The sequence below is a fragment of the Schistocerca nitens genome, chromosome 2, assembly GCF_023898315.1.
Source record: "Schistocerca nitens isolate TAMUIC-IGC-003100 chromosome 2, iqSchNite1.1, whole genome shotgun sequence".
NCBI lineage: Eukaryota > Metazoa > Arthropoda > Insecta > Orthoptera > Acrididae > Schistocerca > Schistocerca nitens.
In genome coordinates this window covers 100,274,492-100,298,470 of record NC_064615.1, presented here as the reverse complement: position 1 = coordinate 100,298,470, position 23,979 = coordinate 100,274,492, and positions in this window count along the sequence as shown.

Here is a 23,979-nt window from a genome sequence, read left to right as displayed (position 1 = left end):
GCGTGGATTACTGCTAAGATTTTTTGTATTCGAGTGGCAGCTTATTGAAAATGGATGCAGCAGTATACTGCACACCTTTTTGCACAAGAGTCAAGGAAATCCGATCCAAATGGAGGTTTGATTTCTGCCGAGTATTAACCGAGTGAAAGCTGCTTATTGTTGGAAATAAACTAATATTGGTAACAAGAAACGACAATAAGGAATATACACATGGAGAGGCCAATGTCAAAATACCCAGACTCGTGAACAGAGGTCGACAAGATGTTCGTGAACTCACACCACTTATTGCCCGAACCGCCCGTTTCTGAGCCAAAAATATCCTTCTAGAATGGGAAGAGTTACCCAAAAAGATAATAACATACGACATAAGTGAATGGAAATAAGCAAAGTAGACTAATTTACGTGTCGAAATATCACTCACTTTCGATACCGTTCGAACAGTGAAAATGGCAGTATTAAGTCTTTGAACAAGATCCTGAACGTGGGCTTTCCACGACAGTTTACTATCTATCTGAACACCTAGGAATTTGAACTGTTCAGTTTCACTAATCATATGCCCGATCTGTGAGATTAAAACGTCAGGTTTTGTTGAATTGTGTGTTAGAAACTGTAAAAACTGAGTCTTACTGTGATTTAACGTTAGTTTATTTTCTGAGGTCGCGTACTGCACTACTTGAAACCGAGTCAACGTTGCGCACAACATCCTTTACTACCAAGCTCGTGTCATCAGCAAAAAAAATACTTTAGAGTTACCCATAATACTAGAGGGCATATCATTTATATAAATAAGGAACAGGAGCGGCCCCAACACTGATCCCTGGGGCACCCCCCACTTGACAGTACCCCACTCAGATCCCACATCACAGCCGTTATCAACATTGTGAATAATGACCTTTTGCTGCATGTTGCTAAAGTAAGAGGTGAACCAATTGTGAGCTACTCCCCTTATTCCGTAATGGTCCACTTCTGCAGCAATATAGTGAGATCAACACAGTCAAATGCCTTTGTTTAATCAAAAAATACGCCAAGCGTTCGAAACCTTTTGTTTAGCCCATTCAGTACCTCACAGAGAAAAGAGAATATAGCATTTTCAGTTGTCAAACGACTTCTAAAGCCGAACTGTGTATTTGATAGCAAATCGTGTGATCTAAAATGATCAATTAACCTTACATACACAGCCTTTCCGATAACTTTTGCAAACACTGATGGCATAGAAATAGGTCTAAAATTATCTACATTGTCCCTTTCTCCCTTTTTATAAAGCGGCTTTACTACTGAGTACTTTAATCGCTCAGGAAACTGACCATTCCTAAAGGAAAGATTACGGCTAACATGTACAGCACAGTACTTTAATATTCTACCAGACACTCCATCATAACCATGAGAGTTCTTAGTCTTCAGTGATTTAATTATTGACTCAATCTCCCTCTTGTCTGTATCACAGAGGAGTATTTCAGACGTCAATCTTGGAAAGGCATTTGCTAAGAAATTTATATGATTTCCTGTAGAAACTAAATTTTTATTTAATTCACCAGCAAAGCTCAGAAAATAGTTGTTAAATACTGTACATATATCTGATTTATCAGTAACAGAAATATTATTACTGCAAACTGACTTTATATCATCAACTTTGTGCTGCTGACCAGACACTTCCTTCACAACTGACCATATGGCTTTAATTTTATCCTGTGAATTAGCTATTCTATTTGCATACCACATACTTTTTGCCTTGCTAATAACATTTTTAAGAACCTTACAATACTGTTTGTAATGGGCTACTGTAGCTTGATAGTGACTACTTCTAACATTTTGATATAATTCCCACATTGTTCTTCATGATATCCTTATCCCACTAGTCAGTCAACCGGGCTGTCCATTACTGCTAGTACCCCGTTTAGAATGTTCTAATGGAAAGCAACTCTCAAAGAGCATGAGAAATGTGTTATGGAAAGCATTGTATTTATCATCTATATTATTGGCACTATAAACATCTTGCCACTCTTGTTGCTTGACAAGTTTTGAAAAACTCTCTATTGCTGTTGGATTAACTTTCCTTAGTAGTTTGTAATTAAATAGGACATTGGTTTGAGTACAAAAACCTTTTAGTGTTAAAATTTGTGCATCATGGTCTGAAAGGCCATTCACCCTTTTACTAACAGAATGCCCATCTAGTAATGAAGAATGAATAAAAATATTTCTATGACTGTGCTACTGTTCCCCTGCACCCTAGTTGGAAAAAAACACAGTTTGCACCAGATCATATGAATTTAGGAGATCTACTAACATCCTTTTTCTTGCACAATCATGGACAAACTTAATATTGAAGTCATCACATATAACCACTTTCTGGCACTTCCTACAAACTGAATCAAGAACCCTTTCTAGCTTAAGGGGCTCCGGAAAGGTTCAAAATCATGAAAAGTTCAATATTTACTTTTTTGCGTTTTCTGAATCTGCAGACTATTACCTTTTAATAGATATATAATTTATTCAATTCCGAAGACTACAACTATTTTTAAATTTTTTTTGAAATGTGTTCTACATGGGCGTGACCCACCGTGGCGCTGTTAAACTGCTGTCAAATGGTGTTATTATTAACGTCCGTGTTCATCAGGTACATTTTAGTGATGTGAGATAAAGTATAAAACCTATTTTCAGAGACTTAGCAGCACCTGAACTGTTGAAAAAGTGTATTCACGGAAAAACTCAAAACCCCAATGAAAGTGTAAATAGTGTTATATGGTCGAGAATCCCCAAGACTGTATTTATTGGAATAGAAACACTTCACTTTGGTGTGTATGATGCTGTTGCGACTTTCAATGATGGCAACATTGTAAGGTGCAAGGTATTTAGAAATATGGGAATGAAGATAGGTTCTAATCGGTACGAGCGATGCTTGCTTTAGACAAGGAACGCCTTCGGGCTGCAGACAGGGCTGTAAAGAGTCTAGAAATACAAGCAAGAGTAAACAGGAGGAGGAACAAGAGGAAGCTGGAGGAGGAGTTTGCAGAGGATGAAGATAATCCATCCTATGGACCTGGAAAGCACTAAAAAGTTAATCCAATCTTTGTCGCTCGATTCCCAAAACTTTTATTTTCTCATACTAATTACATGTTTTCTAAGGATCTTCCAAACATATTTGTTTCAAACTTTCAGTAAATGTTACACAGTTCAAAATGGTTCAAATGGCTCTGAGCACTATGGGACTCAACTGCTGAGGTCATTAGTCCCCTAGAACTTAGAACTAGTTAAACCTAACTAACCTAAGGACATCACAAACATCCATGCCCGAGGCAGGATTCGAACCTGCGACCGTAGCGGTCTTGCGGTTCCAGACTGCAGCGCCTTTAACCGCACGGCCACTTCGGCCGGCTGTTACACAGTACCTTCTGCATAATTTAACACTGCCTTTTTCCAAAAAAACTGTATATTTTTGAATATATAAATAAAAAATTGCAAAAAAATGTTGTGAATCTTCATTACAATTGAAAAAAAATCATCTTTAATAACTGAACTAAAATTTTGTAAAATCCCTGTGTTAAGTTGTAGGCAATATTCCAATAAATAATCTGTAAAAATTTCAACTTCCTACCTCAAATACTTTGTGAGGAAAGATGTAATTTATAAGCGTTATTTTAACATTGCAAGTATAGGGCGTTCTGGAGCCCCTTAAGCAAAAATGCTCTGAAGTCGGAGTTAGGGGACCTATAAACAACAGCAATTAGAAGTTTAGTTTCACTAAATTCAACTAATGCTGCACAACTTTCAAATGTCTGTTCAGTGCAGTGTCGTGATACGTCTATGGACTCAAATGAAATACTGTTTTTTACGTACAGAGCCACTCCCCCACCCCGCAAGGAACTCCTTGAGAAACAGCCAGCTAATCCGTAGCCTGGTAAAGGAAGCCTCTGAATTATCGAATTATTTAAGTGGTGCTCTGATATACCAATAATTTCAGAGTTAACATCTATTAGCAGTTCACTAACTTTACGTGTACGTGTACGCAGTTCCAGTGACATATCTTCACGATACTTCTCTTGTTTTATTAGACAGTGTATAATCAATAAAGCGTAAACTACAACAAAGAAACACAATGGCATATAGGTAAAAACAAGTATTTACAGCAATAAAATGCTAATTAACGCGAGAATTACTTCAGCCGTTCACAATCATTCATTATTACCAAACGAAACTTTCCGAAGCCCAAAGATTCTAATTCACGGTTTTTAAGCTGTCTCTGAAACGCTGTGCAACGATATATAAAACATGTGCAAAGAAAACTGGGATGAATTGTGTGATTTTTACGTAGTTACAAAATAATACTTACATTTCAAGGAGTGCTGCTAAATTTGTTTCCGGTAGATTAGATCAATACGCGAATATAACGTAAATACTCTGTGAACTCGAATCAGAATCCCTGGAGGGAAGAAGACTAGCTTTTCGTGAAACACTACTGACAGTATTCAGAAAACCTGCATTTGCGATAAAGTTCAGAACAATCCTCCTGCCACCAACATACATTTCGCATTAAGGACCGCCAAGACAGAAGAAGAGACATCAGGAGTCTTAGCGAAGCATATAGACAGTCTCTTTGCTCTCGCTCCAATTGTGAGTAGAACATCAAAGGAAATTACTGGCAATGGGATAAAGTAGCCTCCGCCAAGCATCGTACTTTGTATGCTGGTTAGCGAAGTATGTAAATAGATTTAGATGTACTAGACTGATTTCAGTGAACGGAGTCGAGAACGCGCATTACTAAAACACAAACACTAAATCTACATTTACTTTAAACGTGGTTCCGACTTTAGCTTTGTTTTATTCTAGTAGAGCGTACAAAGTAGCTTCGTCGGATACTTTTTCTTTCATAAATGACTTATTTCTGAAGTAAGAAATCGCAAAATAGCCTACAAGTTCGCTCTTCTTTTTTTATTTGTTGCTGTTCTGAGTCTCTCCAACAAAGAAAAAGCTTGCTTCAAGTAGCAAAAAGTAGTAAGTGTTTGGTCGACAAGAGCGAAGAATGAGATTGGCTCGTAACTACAGCGAACTAAACAATGGTTCAAATGGCTCTGAGCACTATGGGACTTAACTTCTGAGGTCACAGGCCCCTACAACTTAGAACTACTTAAACCTAACTAACCTAAGGACATCACACACATCCATGCCAGAGGCAGGATTCGAACCTGCGACCGTAGCGGTCGTGCAGTTCCAGACTGTAGCTTCTAGAACCGCTCGGCGACCCTGGCTGGCCTAAACAATGGATACTGGCTGATACCGAGAGGCACGACATATAACTTCCTCTTTACGAGGGTAGGCCGACTTGTGGTTCATAGTGAGGACTGTGTCTACCAGAAACTAAATTCAGCGGGTGGGAACTGAGAGGGAGTGATATTGTACAGAAAATACGTGACAAGTAGTTGAATTTAATAAAAAATCAAAGTTTATGCAAAAAATGTGCTGATCCTTTTTTATCTAAGAGACATAAACACTATCGTAAATTGTGATTTGAGGGGCTATCAGCTGGGCCATCAACATTTCCCTGTGAATGTCAGATAGTGTGAAACCGGGTGACCTCACCGATAATGAACTCGCACCCCTCAGAATCACATGAATTTGTCTACAGGTGTCGTGCAATGGACAACTCACTGAGTTTACTTTACTAAACAGGGGTGACCTTAGTATACGTCAAACATGGGTGCTGTACCTCACAAGATGATAAAATATGGAGTTTCATCAAACTGCTAAATGAAACAAGGGGCACTATAGAAACTGTTTTGTTACAATTTGATAGGGACTTCCAAGTTAAACACAAGTACACCATGTCATGAAATCATTACGTTCATTGACTATTAATACAAGCTATAATGGCACTAAAATAACAGCACCTTGGCAAAGGTAGGGTAGTGAGCCGGAGATTATTACGTTAAAATCAGCAAAACAGCGGATGAAGGATCAATTTCCCGGAAATCCACACTGATTACTGGGTGTTAATCAGAGAGGAAAGAAAGAACTACAGAATGAATCAGGTATATATCGACTATCTTGGCATGTTGAGTTCGAGACTGCTAATACATGTAGTGCAGTTAGAAACTTAAATACCTTAACGTCAGTCTGTAAACCCTACGTACATCCTATTATTTGATTTGCGAAAGCTGCAGTGGCTCATCATACTTAGCGCTGCCGGTGCCTGCAAGTGACGGCTTGGTGGCTGAACATTCTGTCACCTAGCCTGCTCCGAAGACTGTACTCCCTCATACCCCAGAATCAAAGTCCCCCTCTTGTCTGAAGAGACCTCTGATAACCCTCGGATGGAAGCAAGACCCGTAGAGCGCTCCCAGTAAGAAGCAGAAGTTCTACTTGCGCATGATTTTGCTATAGTGACAGCTATTCTTCCGAATGCCGACCAACCAGGTCTATTCTAATAATGCAATAACCTTTCGTCCACAGTTAGTTTAAACGTAATGACCTAGCCACTTGAGTTTTTTAGTACTGGATTTCAGAAACATACAGCTCCTGACTCCCATCATCTGTCAATTTCTATATTTTAGCCAACTAGACCCTCTCCACACGCACATAGCGATTTCTCTTCTGCCAGTCTAATCTTTATTCATGTTATTCCATGGAAGATATTGTTTCTTAACAGAGCCAACAAAAAGATAATCAACTTGGCGCCAGCGTGGCGATAATGGTCTCGTATTCTTAAACGAAAAAGGCCGGATGTCCTCCTATCTCACTCTGCTTCAGGGATTTTTTATCTTTGTCTTACTTTGGGTCTAGGGGTTCACAGGCTAATGGGTTCCTGCAGAGAGCAGGGCGCCATAATATGCCAATCCCTTATTGCCATCTTATGCCACATCTCTTCGGCTCCAATGGACTGCCATCCTACAATGGCTTTCCGTCATTTGGAACACAACATAGACGATGCCTCTTTGATGGCGTTTAGGCCACATACAGTATACTGTTCAGAATTTTCTACACACGCTCGTCATTCCCCCCGGTGGTGTTTGAAAAGACCTCTCTACTCTCTTAGGGGGAGGCGGAAGGCAATTTTAATCCCTAGTCTGCCAATGCTATTTTACCCTTTGAATAGGTACACTTTTCAAAACAACTATAACTGATAAAACAATGACATTTTCACTGCATATATATATATATATATATATATATATATATATATATATATATATATATATATATATATGCAATTCCTTCAAAACCATAAGAGGTATTACGTTCATTTTACTTGTAACTTGAGGCATATATATACACTCCTGGAAATTGAAACCGTGAATTCATTGTCCCAGGAAGGGGAAACTTTATTGACACATTCCTGGGGTCAGATACATCACATGATCACACTGACAGAACCACAGGCACATAGACACAGGCAACAGAGCATGCACAATGTCGGCACTAGTACAGTGTATATCCACCTTTCGCAGCAATGCAGGCTGCTATTCTCCCATGGAGACGATCGTAGAGATGCTGGATGTAGTCCTGTGGAACGGCTTGCCATGCCATTTCCACCTGGCGCCTCAGTTGGACCAGCGTTCGTGCTGGACGTGCAGACCGCGTGAGACGACGCTTCATCCAGTCCCAAACATGCTCAATGGGGGACAGATCCGGAGATCTTGCTGGCCAGGGTAGTTGACTTACACCTTCTAGAGCACGTTGGGTGGCACGGGATACATGCGGACGTGCATTGTCCTGTTGGAACAGCAAGTTCCCTTGCCGGTCTAGGAATGGTAGAACGATGGGTTCGATGACGGTTTGGATGTACCGTGCACTATTCAGTGTCCCCTCGACGATCACCAGTGGTGTACGGCCAGTGTAGGAGATCGCCCCCCACACCATGATGCCGGGTGTTGGCCCTGTGTGCCTCGGTCGTATGCAGTCCTGATTGTGGCGCTCACCTGCACGGCGCCAAACACGCATACGACCATCATTGGCACCAAGGCAGAAGCGACTCTCATCGCTGAAGACGACACGTCTCCATTCGTCCCTCCATTCACGCCTGTCGCGACACCACTGGAGGCGGGCTGCACGATGTTGGGGCGTGAGCGGAAGACGGCCTAACGGTGTGCGGGACCGTAGCCCAGCTTCATGGAGACGGTTGCGAATGGTCCTCGCCGATACCCCAGGAGCAACAGTGTCCCTAATTTGCTGGGAAGTGGCGGTGCGGTCCCCTACGGCACTGCGTAGGATCCTACGGTCTTGGCGTGCATCCGTGCGTCGCTGCGGTCCGGTCCCAGGTCGACGGGCACGTGCACCTTCCGCCGACCACTGGCGACAACATCGATGTACTGTGGAGACCTCACGCCCCACGTGTTGAGCAATTCGGCGGTACGTCCACCCGGCCTCCCGCATGCCCACTATACGCCCTCGCTCAAAGTCCGTCAACTGCACATACGGTTCACGTCCACGCTGTCGCGGCATGCTACCAGTGTTAAAGACTGCGATGGAGCTCCGTATGCCACGGCAAACTGGCTGACACTGACGGCGGTGGTGCACAAATGCTGCGCAGCTAGCGCCATTCGACGGCCAACACCGCGGTTCCTGGTGTGTCCGCTGTGCCGTGCGTGTGATCATTGCTTGTACAGCCCTCTCGCAGTGTCCGGAGCAAGTATGGTGGGTCTGACACACCGGTGTCAATGTGTTCTTATATATATATATATATATATATATATATATATATATATATATATATATATATATATATATATATATATGCCTCAAGTTACAAGTAAAATGAACGTAATACCTGTTATATATATATATGCCTCAAGTTACAAGTAAAATGAACGTAATACCTCTTATGGTAATACCATAAGAGGTATTACGTTCATTTTACTTGTAATATATATATATATATATATATATATATATATATATATATGCCTCAAGTTACAAGTAAAATGAACGTAATATCTCTTATGGTTTTGAAGGAAAAAGAATTTATTCTTTCACTAGTAAAATTTAACTTTTTTTACATTAATTATTATAAAACAGTCTCTGATTGTTTTGTGGTTCTCAATTTACTTGTAATAACTTATAAAATTTGGCAGATAGTAATGTTTCTAACCCCATTAGTTTATCAAATAATGGTACCTCAAAGTAAAAAATGTAGTTCTGAAAAAAAATCATTTAAAGTTTAATATTGCAATTCTAGTAAAGTTATTGATGAGAATTACTTACCACTAATATTTTCCTGCTCCATACTGAGCATCATCTGAATCATACTGATCTTCTTTTCTTCTCTTGGTCCCTCTTTTTTTCTACCTGGCTTCTTTTGTGCATTCTAAATTAGCAATATTTGCTATGTGGATTCTCTCTTTATCTATTTGCACAAAGAATTTTGCAGTATTTCCACTAGATTTTAACCCCAATAATTCCAAAACATCCAGTTTTCTAATTACACCATCATTGACGCATAAAATAGCATCATGAACACCAAATTTGAGGGTTGTAATCTGAACAAATACAGTTTTGGTAACCGGTTCCATGTGACACAATTCAGACATTCATTTAAATTTTGATTTCCCCATGAAGACATTTCTTCAACAACGTATCTTTACAAAGGTCTCTAAATATTTCATTTAATTAAATGCTGTGCATTGTGTCTGAATGGTGCAAAGAGGAAGGCGTGGCACTTAAGTGCCAGATTGCACAGAGTGTCAGGAAAACCAACACATCTCACGAAAAAATTGTATTTATATGAAACAAAAACTGTTTCACGCCGGACAGACCAGGCATTTCAAATATGCTAAAATCGCAAATTCGAATGTTTTAAGTCCACTTGCCTTCCGTCTCCCCTTAAAGACGGGACGCTGACTGTCTCACCTGCTCAGCTGGCATCTGCTCAGCCTGTGTTCAACACTACTCTGGGCTCTGGGCATATAGCTATACCTCCAGAAGAAGATTGTAATATGGAAATATAGTAATTGGATGTGGCAGTCACTGACATTAATCAATCTTGTGATCTCGTTTCTAATTTGGGGTTAATTTAATTGGCTGCATTTAGAGGGTGTTTCAAAAATGACCGGTATATTTGAAACGGCAATAAAAACTAAACGAGCAGCGATAGAAATACACCGTTTGTTGCAATATGCTTGGGACAACAGTACATTTTCAGGCGGACAAACTTTCGAAATTACAGTAGTTACAATTGTCAACAACAGATGGCGCTGCAAGTGATGTGAAAGATATAGAAGACAACGCAGTCTGTGGGTGCGCCATTCTGTACGTCGTCTTTCTGCTGTAAGCGTGTGCTGTTCACAACGTGCAAGTGTGCTGTAGACAACATGGTTTATTCCTTAGATCAGAGGATTTTTCTGGTGTTGGAATTCCACCGCCTAGAACACAGTGTTGTTGCAACAAGACGAAGTTTTCAACGGAGGTTTAATGTAACCAACGGACCGAAAAGCGATACAATAAAGGATCTGTTTGAAAAATTTCAACGGACTGGGAACATGACGGATGAACGTGCTGGAAAGGTAGGGCGACCGCGTACGGCAACCACAGAGGGCAACGCGCAGCTACTGCAGCAGGTGATCCAAAAGCGGCCTCGGGTTTCCGTTCGCCGTGTTGCAGCTGCGGTCCAAATGACGCCAACGTCCACGTATCGTCTCATGCGCCAGAGTTTACACCTCTATCCATACAAAATTCAAACGCGGCAAACCCTCAGCGCCGCTACCATTGCTGCACGAGAGACATTCGCTAACGATATAGTGCACAGGATTGATGACGGCGATATGCATGTGGGCAGCATTTGGTTTACTGACGAAGCGTATTTTTACCTGGACGGCTTCGTCAATAAACAGAACTGGCGCATATGGGGAACCGAAAAGCCCCATGTTGCAGTCCCATCGTCCCTGCATCCTCAAAAAGTACTGGTCTGGGCCGCCATTTCTTCCAAAGGAATCATTGGCCCGTTTTTCAGATCCGAAACGATTACTGCATCACGCTATCTGGACATTCTTCGTGAATTTGTGGCGGTACAAACTGCCTTAGACGACACTGCGAACACCTCGTGGTTTATGCAAGATGGTGCTCGGCCACATCGCACGGCCGACGTCTTTAATTTCCTGAATGAATATTTCGATGATCGTGTGATTGCTTTGGGCTATCCGAAACATACAGGAGGCGGCGTGGATTGGCCTCCCTATTCGCCAGACATGAACCCCTGTGACGTCTTTCTGTGGTGACACGTGAAAGACCAGGTGTACCGCCAGAATCCAGAAACAATTGAACAGCTTAAGCAGTACATCTCATCTGCATGTGAAGCCATTCCGCCAGACACGTTGTCAAAGGTTTCGGGTAATTTCATTCAGAGACTACGCCATATTATTGCTACGCATGGTGGATATGTGGAAAATATCGTACTATAGAGTTTCCCAGACCGCAGCGCCATCTGTTGTTGACAATTGTAACTACTGTAATTTCGAAAGTGTGTCTGCCTGAAAGTGTACTGTTGTCCCAAGCATATTGCAACTAACGGTGTATTTCTATCGCTGCTCGTTTAGTTTTTATTGCCGTTTCAAATATACCGGTCATTTTTGAAACATCCTGTATTTATTTATTGGAATGTAATCATGGTACATGACAGTTCTGACTTAAACGCTACCATATAAATGTACTTTCATTGTATACTGTGGTGTAGTACATGAGATATACTTTATGATGGTAGCTTTTTGTGACTATGTAGACTTTCCGGCGCAAAAAGAGTTGCAGCGCCAGGGGCAGCAGGAATGATTGAGCGCGTGTGCACTGTATTTAGCGCATGACGTGTTGTACTTCCGATTCATATAAAGGTGCAGTCATTTGAGAGTGGAATCAGCTATCGGCGAGAGCATCGTAGCTTTTCTCATCTGATGATGGCGGCCAGGTGGACCGCTGAATTATTGTGTTCAGATGACAGTTTAATCTGGCTGGAGACCCGACAAGAATTTGATACAGGTAACTTTTTATTTGTAGTTTAAAGAAACGAGGATCTATGCAGGATTATAACGACACATGAGCTGGACCTTTCTAAATGTTACAAGAGAAGCATAAACCGAATGGGCCAACGACTTTCTCAACGTTCTCAAGATTGTCTTGCATATTTGAACACCAAAAAAACTGCTCTAGTGCTCTACGATTTAATTTTCAAGCGTCATCAAGGAACCAAAATTAAAAATAACGCTAGCCTCTTGAGTAGTATACGAGAGCAGTAGCCGTCGAGCAGCGACGATAACGCAACCGGCTGAGATGACAGACCAGAAGTCTGATCGTACAACGCATAAGTCTTATCGTTTCTTTCATCCGATCATCCATCAACTACTTGTACAGCTACAATAAATCATGTTTCTTCGAAATGGTCTATCACTAATACTGATACCGTCGTATATTATTAACGACGTGTCGTAAGGAATTGTTATTTTTTACAGTTAAGTTTACTTCAGTCAACGCTCACAATATTGCTTAGCGGGTATATTGATTTCCACTGTACATTCACTCTCATATATTAAAAATTACTTGACCGATATGTGCCTCAAAATGTTTTGGGAGTCTACATTACCTTGAGGCTCTTTTTAGTGAAAGCAGTGCAACCTCATGCAACAGCACTGAACAAACATTCCAGAATATTTTGGAGCAGCTGTCGGCGAATAGATATTTATGGGCTCTTGACATCGACTGTATAGTCGAAATCGGTAAAAATTATTGATGCAATTGACAGTTCGCCTTCTTACCGTCATCTTACGAGATTATGGTTTACAATCTAGCTCGCTTGCGATGAAGTTTCTAACTACGTATTGTCATAGTCGTGTTGGCCCACAATAAAAATTTTTTGAAATTATTATTTTTTATTTCATAATTTACAGTAAGGACACCGTTTCCACGGCGAGTGACTTCACTAATGCAAAGTATGTAGAACGACTGATTAAAGGTCACAGATGTCGTTAGGACCTCGTCTTTGCAGATTAAAGGAATAATAAAACATCTACATATTTTGACACATAACATAAGCAGCCGGTTGGCCAGGCCTCCTACATCACGTACAGTGGAGGAAGTTGCTGTTTCACATAGTCGGTATAAAACTAGGTAAACACGCGCCTGTTATTAACGTCATAATTGCTTTCGCCCGTTCTCGTCGCACTGTTTACTTTCCGCCATTGGTCTTCGCTGTAACTGCCTGAGCGCGGCGGCCTCTGCGGTCGGCTGCGGGGGATTGTACCGCACCGGTGTGCCCTGGCCCGGTGTGGGCTATCCGTGCAAAGGACGGCTGCCAATAACGCACGGCCGCACGTCGGGGTGCCTCCCTCACAGGGGCAGCCACGGCCCGCCGGAATGCATTAGCCTGGGGAACGTTGGGCGGCTACGCTCAGCTGGCTAATTGGTTTCAGAGCAGACGCTGCCACCTGGTGCTCCGAGATCCACCCGCTGTTATCCTGACACCTGTTTGGTCTCTCGCTACGCCCCGCAATCAGCTTCCTAATTGAAATGACCAGCGGAGGGAAATCTGTTCACAGCCGATGGTGATGTAACAACTACAGCACCAAAGATATGACGCTTCTCAAAAACGCTCTTCAAACAGTCACTGATCTTTTTTATCGATCAAAATGCGTTTTGGGGGCTTTCGTCTAGCTTCATGGTTGTGGATTACACCACGAGAGAACACATTCCAAGATCGTTATTTTAAGATCCTGTATAATTTTAGGGTGAGGTAAAAAGATGTTAACACTACAAGGGTATACTATTTCGTATTTTTCCGCATAAAAAGTTATTGTGTGCCGATATTCCACTGGTGAACGGAGGAAGATAGCTACGTGGATGGAGGTCCAAGCATTGTACGAGGGTCACTCCAAAAGAAATGCACACTATTTTTTTAAAAAATTCATCTTTCATTCTACGTGTTTGAAAGTTTTACAGTGTGTAGAAACATCCTCTAGGAATAATACTTTCATTTCTCTCCAAAATTTCCATCCCTCTCAACTGTCTTACGCCATCTTGAAACCAGCGCCTGCATACCCGCACGGTAAAATTCTGGACCAACCTGTTTGAGCCACTGTTTGGCAGCGTGCACAAGGGAGTCATCGTCTACAAACCACGTTCCACGAAGAGAGGTTTTCAATTCCCCAAAGAGATATCAGTCACATGGAGCCAGGTCAGGACTGTAAGGCGGGAGTTTCAGTGTTGTCCATCCGAGTTTTCTGATCGCTTCCTTGGTTTTTTGACTGACGTGCGGCCGTGCATTGTCGTGCAACAGCAAAACATCCTGCTTTTGCCGATGTGGTCGAACACGACTCAGTCGAGCTTGAAGTTTCTTCAGTGTCGTCACATATGCATCAGAATTTACGATGGTTCCACTTGGCACGATGTCCACAAGCAAAAGTCCTTCGGAATCGAAAAACAGCAGAAGGTATGGTTTTGAATTTCTTGGGTGAATTTGCATGATGCCACTCCACTGATTGCCTCTTCCTCTCTGGTGAAAAATGATGGATCCATGTTTCATCACCTGTCAAAATTCTTCCAAGAAATTCATCTCCACCATTTTCGTACTGCTTCAAAAGTTCGCTGCATACCGTTTTTCTTGTTTCTTTGTGAGCCACTGTCAACATCCTGGGAATCCACCTGGCACAAACCTTTTCTAACGCCAACACTTTCAGTATTCTGCAAACACTTCCTTCCCCTATCCCAACGTAGCGTGACAATTCGTTCACTGTGATGCTTCTGTCAGCAGTCACCAATTCGTTAACTCTCGGCCCATTGTCTGGAGTGTGTGCAGTACGTGGCCTGCTGCTGCGAGGACAAGCCTCAATATTGCCGTGCCGGCTTTCATCACGTAACCTGCTTACCCATCGACTAACTGTACTGCGATCGACAGCAGCATCTCCATACACCTTTTTCAACCTCTTGAGGATGTTTCCCATTGTCTCGTTTTCACAGCACAGGAATTCTATGACAGCGCGTTGCTTCTGACGAACGTCAAGTGTAGCAGCCCTCTTGAAGAAATGATGTGACGGCGCCACTCACGGGAACAGGTTGAACTAAGTTTGAAAACAAGCGGGAAGGATGTATCTACACACTGTAAAACTTTCACATATGCAGAATAAAAACTTTATTTTTACAAAAATAGTGCGCATTTCTTTTGGACTGACCCTCGTACAAGAAAAATTCGCGGCCTGGACCGGACGGCATGCACCATCACACTTGACAAGTGGTAGGATCTACGAGAGGTTTGTAACGATGGGGTCCATTCAAGACGATTGGAATGGAAACAGCGGTAGAAGATCTTTCCGGACAGAACAGAATATTATCCACGTCCAGGGTGCGATGGCAGCAAGACCAACCAAGTCTTCGAGCAGACTTTCTCTAGAGACTGACATTTCTCGGACGTCAGTGGTTAGAATTTTGCACCATGATTTAGAAACGAGACCACACCAATGGCATATTGAGCAGCAGGTCACAAACGCGGACAAGCAAGTACCTGTGAGTGCTGCACAAATTTTCTTGGAAATGGTGCACGTGGAGCCTGACATTCTGTTCACGTTTTCTCACGAAGCACCATTTCACATACGCGGTTTTGTGAAGAAACGCAACTGTGTCATCTGGACGACCGAGTCTTCGCCTGGAATTTCCAGAGCACGTGCGGGATTCGGAACCTTCCTTTTTGAATAACAAACCGCCAGGAGAGAGAATTATCTTGCACTGCTGAGCAAGAGCATGGAGGAGAACGCCGCACTTGCCATTCTCCACTGAGGGCACTTTCGGACGATCTCGTTCCTGCCCATTACTGTCACATGTTTCTGGATTACCCGAACGACATATTCGGTAAACGTTGAATTGGTCGAGGTGGTTCTCTCCGACGGCCAACACGCACCCGACCTGACGTCATGCGATTTTTGGCTGTGGGGCATGGTCGTGGACGGTGTCTATGCCAGCAAACCTAGATACTTGAAGAACTTGAAGCACAGCATCACTGAGGTCATCACTTCTATCCCTGCCCAAATGTCCCTGTGCTACTTGCAATCAACAATGGACAGACTCTATTAGCGCATTGAGCGGGATTGTGTCATATTGAAACCATGTAACCAAATCCCTGCGTTGTAATTTCATTTGGTTAAAGGTCCATTTATTTCCAAGATCTTCTTGCCTTACCCCTTGCACTGATGGGTCAAAACATTACGACTAATGCTCATCATGAGGTCGAATGCCACATGACGGCGTTTCGGTAAAGTGACACGGCTAGGAAAATTATATATGCGGAAGATGTCATTCTACCAATAATACTGGCCGTAAATGGAGCAATCCACTAACGTCTACAAAGGGTAGAATGTTATGGACCGGCGCCTGGGAACGAGCATCTTGGAAACGGCGAAGTTAATCACCTGTTCGTGTTCTGCTGTCATGTTCATATATGGAAAGTGGTTGAAGCACGCAAGATCGACGGGGAGCTGACAAGGTACTGGGCGAGGAAGCGATGGTACAGGATTGAACGCTCAATGGGGAAGAACAGGCATCGATTTGTGGAACACTTGACGACAGAGTGCAAAGCCGGTGCAGGCACTGAAAACCCAACGGTGTAGCTTCATTCTGTCGTTGTGTCACGACTAAAAGTGAAAGCAGAGACGATAGAAGATTAAGAGCGGTTGAGAGACTTTCGTTGCACATGTCCTTGCCTTTTCTATAGAAAAAGGTTTAGTGTCTGCTTTATCGTATCTTACTGTTTCGTTGGATGTCACCCAGATTAATGCTCTCTTAAATGAATAGTAATCCATTTCAAGGTTAATTATGTCGGAAAAATTTCCTTTTATGAAAATTAATGATGGCAATAGCCAGGTAATGTTAAACGTGGATGTCTTTAAAGCGGAATCGTAGAGTTTTGTGTGATAATTTTGAGTGGCATTTGGGTCTAGTTTACTTACTGCCAGTTTAATAATTGAACCTGAACATTTAAGAACCTAAGTCCGAATATTACTCTAAATGAAAAATTCATGTAAGGAGTACTGTTTAATAACATGCAGTCGTGCAGCTGTCAATCGATTCTATAAAGGCTGTAAGCCTAGCTGATATTTTCTAAATGCATAAAAGTCAAATGAAAATCCTATTCATATTTAAAGTATGTCTTTTAAAAGGAAGAATATCTGCACTTAGGCTTGCAACAAGGCAAAGATTAATTTAACTTTTTTTTATTTTAATATGATGTGCACATTCTATCTTAACATTTAACTAACGAGGTGCGAGAACTAACTATTCATTAGTAGTAGGTCATATTAAAGCACAACTGTTTCGGAGCACACCGCTATGCGCACATTATTGAACGTTAGGCTCATGGCAGACAACTCTTATTATTGCCACGTAGTCTGATACTATAATTAATTACTACTGTAATTATCTCACGCAGTCAGAATGAAGACTGCGATCTGTAAACTTGATTGTTGTAGATTTCATTAAAACCTTTGCTTGTCCAAGACTGCAATTATTGGTTTAAACCGCTTAAATGGTAACGGTGAGATCTGGAAATAGTCATAAAATGTAGCAGCTCAAAAATATTTCGGGATACAATAGTATTTGTGATAGGACCACTGTTTTTCTCTATGTACATAAATAATTGGGCAGATGGGGTGGTCAGCAATCTGAGATTGTTTGCTGATGATGTTCGGATGTACGGTAAAGTGTCAAAGTTGAGTGACGGTGGAAAGATACAGGACGACTTAGACAAAATTTCCAGTTTAGCTAGCTCAAAATGCGGAGAATTGTAAGGTAATGAGGGTGAGTAGGAAGAACGAACATGTAATTTTCTGATACAGTATTACTACTGCCCCGCTTGACACAGTCAAGTCGTTTAAATATCTGAGCGTAACGTTGCAAAGCGATATGAAACGGAACGAGCACGTGAGACTTGTGGCAGAGAGGCGAATGCTCGACTTCGGTTATTGGGAGAAATTTTTAGGAAAGAATGGTTCACCTGTAAAGGAGACCGCAGATTGAACGCTGGTGCGACCTACTCTTGAGTACTGCTCAAGTGATTCGGATCAGTACCAGGTCGGACTGAAGGAAGACATCGAAGCAATTCAGAGGCGGGCTGTTAGAATTGTTACCGGCAGGTTCGAACAACACGTATGTATTACGGAGGTGCTTCGGGGAGTCGAATGGGAGTCCGTGGAGGGAAGGCGACGGTCTTCTTGAGAAACACTATTTAGAAAATTTAGAAAAGCAGCATTTGAAGCTGACTGCCGAACGATTCTACTGCCGCCAACATACAGTGCGCGTATGAACTACGAAGATACGAGAAATTAGGGCTCATACGCAGCGTATAGACAGTCGTTTTCTTCCTTGCTCTATCTGCGTGTGGAACAGGTAGGGAAATGACTAATAGTGGTGCAGGGTACCTCCGCCGCATCGTGTCTTGCGGATTTTCTATGTAGATGTAGATATAGAATAATTGTATAAAGGCTGTTAGTCTGCAGCTCGTAGTCTAGTAGCTAGCGTTGGTGCCCCTAGATCCTGGGGTCTCGGGTTCGATTCCCGGCCGGGTTGGGGATTTGCTTTGCCCGGGGACTGGGTATTTGTGTTGACCTCATCATTTCATCATCATCATGATTCGCGTAATGGGGTGACGACTGGAAGGGCATCCGGCTCGCTCTTAAATTAACCATGCCAAATCTGACAATAACCGTGCGAACCTTGCCAAAATGTTGGACGAAGGCAGAAGAAAAAGAAGAAGCAATAAAAGCTGTTAGGAGTACATGCCAGGATACAAACATGCGGTGTCTAAATCAAAAGAATAGGTAAGACACGTTGTCATTATAGTGTTCACATCCATCAGGAAATATCAACTGAAATAAACCATAGACTAAAATTACATCGAAATAAGCCCAAGCTACTGGTACGAAGCTACATGCAACAAAATTACAGTGAAAACATACCTTCCAGTCGTATTTACCAAAAGTACGTATATAACGCATACTACAAAAACTTCGTTGTAGTAATTTGAACGTGACACAAAGTCATGATGCATACGTACACACATAATAAAACTGCTTTTGGTTTACATTTGAATAATCCTCGATATAACCTTAAAGACATTCATCAAAACACGAAGATACTATATAACGCACCAAAAGAAAGCAAACTTGATTTGTTCGAAGGTCTACGGATAAACAGTTAGTAGAAGAGACCGCCAAACCGTATATTAAGCGATCAATTATAATTAAGTCAAAGTAATTTTGTTAATATTTTTGATGCACTTTTATACAGTTAACAAGCTGTTAGTCGCATATAGCTTTGTGAATCCTTTCTAAGAACTATTTAACAACCAACTTCCGTTGCAGTAATATCTTTTAAGTACATTTTTATGTAGCCATATTCCTACGTCAGGTTACCTTCCATTCAGAAGGCTGTTGCACGCAGCAACTGTTACATTGACTTGTAAATAATAGATTTCTGCTATCAGTCGTCCTTTTGAAATTTTATTGGCAGATCTAGATTTCAGCTAGAAACTAGCCATTCTCAATGCACTATCATTTTTGATCAATGAATGTAATGCCTATTGGTCGGCCTTCATCCACAGTTCATTGAATATTCCTACGTATTGTGCTTCAAATACACCTTATTTCTAGGATAAAACTTTTAGGGGGGTTAATTCTGTTGTATACCTCCATCTATTTGAATTTCAAGATTGACATTCACATGATAATAATATCTGTAGTAACATATATACCATATTTCTACATACATACATAAACTACATACAACTGAGTAATTAAGTGTAGCAGTTCTTACTTCATATCAGTTATCCCCCTCATAACCTAGGCATGCAGCATCGTTTTAGACATTGACTATTGACTGAAACGATGAATGACTGTCGGATATAAGACCACGGTGGCATCTCATACAGCATGGTGCTATTCATTGGCTATAACAGGTTGCAGTCGGTTCTCAGAACCATGAGAATATGTGTACCACACTACAATTCGATATATGCTCCTGCGCTATCGACCGAGCTGAGTAAACGTATAGGATCCTCGTCAACTGATTTCTGCACGAAAGTCACAGGTACATTTCCGCGGACAACTGTGATCCTCTCCTCTCATTCGTCCAGAATGCGAGGGTTTGCGGTTTTTTTCCGTAAACCTCTTCTTTGGCCCAACAGAACTGGAAGAAGACACAACTGGTGAGGTCTGGATTTCTTAGAGGCCATTCGTGGAGTCCTTGCACAGTCAACGTCCTGGAAGGTGTAGATAACTCCTGAACATAGTCGGGTTTCCAGGGTTTCCAGACGAGATCCTTCTTTAACACAACACGCACAGCGTGCCTGCTGATTCCACTCTCACGAGTTGCCTCGCGTGTTGACTTACCAGGACTGCGCGTGAAGATGCCCCTCACTGCCACTACATTTTCTGGAGGACCACGCCACCGAAGGTAGTTTCCGTCGTGTTTAATCCGCAATTGACGGAGCTGTCAGTAAGTTGATGTGACATCGCTGAACAAGGCCCACAGATCGCCACACTTAAAAGTGCGAACCGACCTGAGCGCGCTCTTGTTACGTCAACTTTCCTGCCGTGTCTTCTTTTACCGCAAGAGGATACAACTGAGGCGTAAGGTATTCTCTGGGAGTCAGTAACAAAACACACAACTTTCACTGACAAATATCAACAATCACCGAACTGGATGAGATTTTCACTCAGCAGCGGAGTGTGCGCTGATATGGAACTTCCTGGCAGATTAAAACTGTGTGTTGGACCGAGACTCGAACTCGGGGCCTTTGCCTTTCGCGAGTTCGAGTCTCGGTCCGGCACACAGTTTTAATCTGCCAGGAAGTTTCATATTAGCGCACACTCCGCTGCAGAGTGAAAATGTCATTCTGGAAACATCCCCCAGGCTGTGGCTAAGCCATGTCTCCGCAACATCCTTTCGTCCAGGAGTGATAGTTCTGCAAGGTTCGCAGGGCAGCTTCTGTGAAGTTTGGAAAGTAGGAGACGAGATATTGGCGGAAGTAAAGTTGTGAGGACGGGGCGTGAGTCGTGCTTGGGTAGCTCAGATGGTAGAGCACTTGCCTGCGGAAGGCAAAGATCCCGAGTTCGAGTCTCGGTCCGGCACACAGTTTTAATCTGCCAGGAAGTTTCAATCACAGAACTGACGGTCATTTAAAACGAGGAAACGACTTCTCCCCCACCCTGAAAATTAACTGATGTGACAGAAGTCATGGGTTAGCGAAATGCAGATGGCGGTAGAATCGCCTACAAAAGGCATAAAAGGCTATGCATTGGCGAAGGATTTAAAAATCTGTGAACGCGAAATAGCGGTTGGAGCTAGATGCAGGGGACATTCCATTTCGTAAATAGGAAATTCAATATTCCGAGATCCACAGCGTCAAGAGTGTGCCGAGAATACCATATTTCAGTCATTGTCTATCACCATGGACAACACAGTGACCGAGAGCAGTGGTGTTCCCGTACAGCTGTTAGTGCTAACAGCCAAGCAACGTTGCGTGAAATAACCACAGCACTCAGTGTGGGACGTGCGACAGACGTATCCGTTAGGACAGCTCGGCAAAATTTAGCGTTAATGGACTGCGTGGTCAGACTACTGACGCGAGTGTCTTTGCTAACAGTACGACATCGCTTACAGCGCCTCTCGTGGGCTCGTGACCATATCGGTTGGACTCTGGATGACTGACGACTGGGAAACCCTGACCTAGCCAGATGAGTCGCAATTTCAGTCGGTGAGAATTAGTAGCAGTGTTCGAATACGACGCAGACCCCACTGAACCATGGACCTAAGTTGTCAACAGGGAACTGTGCAAGCTGCTGGTGACTCCGTGATGATGTTGGCTGTGTGTACATGGACTGAAGTGGGACCTCTGGTTCAACTCAACAAATGGTTAACTGGGAAAGGTCATGTTCGTATACGTAGCGACCATTTGCAGCCATTCATGAACTTCATGTTCCCAAACAAGGACGAAATTTTTATGGATGGGAATGCGCCATGTCGCCGGGCCATAACTGTTCGCTATTGGTTTGAATAACTTTCTGGACAATTCGAGCGAATGAATTGGTCACCCAGATAGCCCGATACCATTTCTATGGAACATTTATGAGACATAATCGAAAGGTTAATTCTTGCACAACATCCTGCAACGGCAACACTTTGGCAATTATGGACGGCTGTAGGGGCAACTTAGATCAATATTTCTGCAAGAGACTTCCAACGATACTTTTAACCCATGCTAAAAACGATTTCCTGCTTTACGCTTTGAAAACTGACGTTAGACACGATAATGCGAGGTATCCCATGACATTTGTCACCTCAGTGTATTATGTACCCATATTACTCATCATTTTTCACGTAGAATAAGATGACTGTCCTCGAACATGTTTGCCAACACCTTCGACGTGTGTGTCCACCTCCAACCTCCTCTTTGCTTTCAACATCCAGCGAATAGGAGGGCTCTGGTTTCACTTTGCTGTATAGTATTTCTTGCCCAGGCCTTACGAGTTTGCAATGAGCTGGAGTGAGTGACGGACAATCGGTGCGTGCGAAATTTAAAAGCTGCGCTTTCAAATGGTCGTAACAGCTCACTATCAGAATTATGGCCCAAAGTTTCGAGTGGGATCGATTACTGAGGCTGATATCTTACAAGTGTTCTTATTTCTTCTTAAAATATGAGCTCGAAGTGGTGATATTTCTTTGTGAGTGCTTTGCACAGGCACAGGCTTCGTAGCACTGTCGGTTGACGATGGTGAATCCAGTATGAAATTTTGTTGCAGACGTACAAACCATAATGCGTTGTAAATTGTAGTATACTGCAGAGCAGCTGGGAAGTGGGAATAAAACTATAAATACTTCAGCAGTATTGTCTGACACACAACTTAACATCAAGGCGATTACTGTCTTCAGATCCGAGCTTTTGTAAAATGTGCTGCCTTGGAGTTTGATCAAGTGTAAAAACTGAAGCTTTTAATTGTTTTCTTGGCGTGGTTGTACAGGAGTCTTGTATTGCAACTATTTAAAAAACAGTCATAGGTTGCAGAATGTTCTTTATTAAGAACGACGCGTTTCGCCCAGATAGGGCATTGTCAGGTTGTGTTAAATGATCAGACATTGTCTGCCACAAAGCATGCGCCAATAAGGTATGATACCGCATAAAACAAACCAGAAGGCAAATGTTTCATGCGGCCTCATGTCTTCTTGGCGGATGGTTTTTGGCAGACAACTTCTCATCCTTTAACATAACCTGATGATGCCGTATCCGGGAGAAACGCGTCGTTCTTAAGTTAATAAAGAAAATTTTAAATAACGTGGTACAGAAAAACAAACATTCAGGAGGGAAAGCTAGTAAGCCGCTAGAGAAATATGCATGTAGGTGGGAAAATATAGATAATTCCCTTCCATTGTTGTTACAGGGTGAGTGTACTATACATATTAGAATAACTGTTTGTGAAAATATTTCCAAGAATGTGTCATGTTTTTCAAGTGATTTCTTTCACATCTCTGTTACAAATAGACGCATCACAAAAGTGAGTATGGACAACTCTCATTTCCAGAGGCTGTTTAAGCTCTACTGTATGATTTTCGCTGCTTACGAAAGAACTTACTAGTGCCACTAGATTTCTTTAAAACTGGTGTCCTTCAGTGACAATTTGTTATAATAAATCACATGCCTGTTTAAGGTCTAGGCAAGGACTTAACAAATATAAAGTGATACCGCTCTTTACCCCACCTGCAGTGAGCTCATTCTATTGATATCACACCAATTTACGAATTTTAATAAACAATGCTATTTTTGACTTTCAATATACAACATAGCATCACGATTCCTTTTTCTTTGCATGCTAATGAACGTGATCTAGCTTAGGTGTTTCTACAGAACTCAATGTAGGTCTTTCATAGAGAGGTACCTAAACAACGCATGTCTCGTTTTTAATACTGTCCTGATTTTGTGCTTGTTTTTGGAGTCTCAGTCCTGCGAAACTGACATTGTAACATGTATTACACATT